Genomic DNA, 1,256 nt, shown 5'->3' on the forward strand with positions numbered 1-1,256 from the left:
CTGGTGGTGCAGTGGTTAAGAATCTGCCTGCCAATGCAGGGGACATGGGTTCAAGCCCTGGTCTGGGAAGATCCCACATGCTGCAGAGCAACTGTGCCCGTGAGCCACAACTACTGAGCCCGCTTGCCACAATTACTGAAGCCTACCCGCCTAGAGCCCGTGCTCTGTAACAAGAGAAGCCACTGCAATGAGAAGCCAGTGCACCACAATGAAGAGTACACCCCGCTCACCGCAACCAGAGAAAGTCCGTGTGCAGCAATGAAGACCCAACACAGCCAGAAATAAATAAATAAATTTATATTTAAAAAAAAAAGAATAACCTCTAATGGGGACTTCCCTGGTGGTCCAGCAGTTAGGACTCCTGTTCCCAATGCAGGGGGCCCAGGTTCAATCCCTGGTCAGGGAACTAGATCCCACGGGCCACAATTAAAGATCCTGCACGCACCAACGTTAGTTTGGAACCACTGGAGAGGTGCTTCTTTCACTCGGCATAATGCCTTTGAGATTCATCCAAGTTGAAGAGTGTAACAATAGTTTGTCCTTTTGCATCCATCATATGGCTGTTGAAGCACATTTAGGTTGTTACCAGTTTGGGGCGATTATCAATAGTGTTACTATAAACATTTCACTTATAGGATTTTGTGTGAACAAAACTTTTCATTTTTCTAGATAAATACTCAGTAATGTGATTGCTGGGTTATATGGGGAGAGTATGTTTAACTTTATATGAAACTGTCAAACTCTTTTCTGGAGCAGCCATACTGTTTTGTATTCCCACCAGCAAAGTATGAGAGATCCAGTTGCTCTGTTTCCTCATCTGCACTTGGTATTGACAGTATTTTTTAATTTTAGCCATCCCAGTGGCTGTTAAGTGGTATATCACCCTGGTTTTAATTTGCTTTCCCTAATGGCTAGTGATACCAAAATCTTGGCTCTCTGTGCACCGATGCCAAAAAGAAATATGGAGACAGAGTTTTGGAGAAAGGAGAAAAATTGCTTTAATCTTTGCCTGGCAAAGGGGGTAACACAGCAGGCTAGCGCCTCAAGAGCTGTGCCCCCTTCCCTGGGGAATAGGGAAAGGTTATATAGCCTGGGGCTCATGGTCTGGGGTAGGTGATAAAGCTCAAAGTAATGAAGGTCTTGCATTTCTTTTGTTCTGCAAATTCATGGCCAAAGCTGTCATCAGGCGGCTCAACAACCGGGACTGGTGTCCCTGAAGTTATCGGCCTGTGACCTTCTGTCCGAAATGAAGAGTG

General features: G+C 45.4%; 1 non-coding gene across 1 annotated transcript; it reads left to right on the top strand.

The window, feature by feature from the left end:
• The first annotated feature begins 334 nt into the window (after window positions 1-334).
• On the top strand, window positions 335-406 carry TRNAW-CCA (transfer RNA tryptophan (anticodon CCA)). Its single transcript has one exon. It is a non-coding gene; the product is annotated as a tRNA-Trp (tRNA).
• Window positions 407-1,256: the final 850 nt, after the last annotated feature.

Source organism: Physeter macrocephalus, chromosome 11 (assembly GCF_002837175.3).
Source record: "Physeter macrocephalus isolate SW-GA chromosome 11, ASM283717v5, whole genome shotgun sequence".
Taxonomy (NCBI): Eukaryota; Metazoa; Chordata; class Mammalia; order Artiodactyla; family Physeteridae; genus Physeter; species Physeter macrocephalus.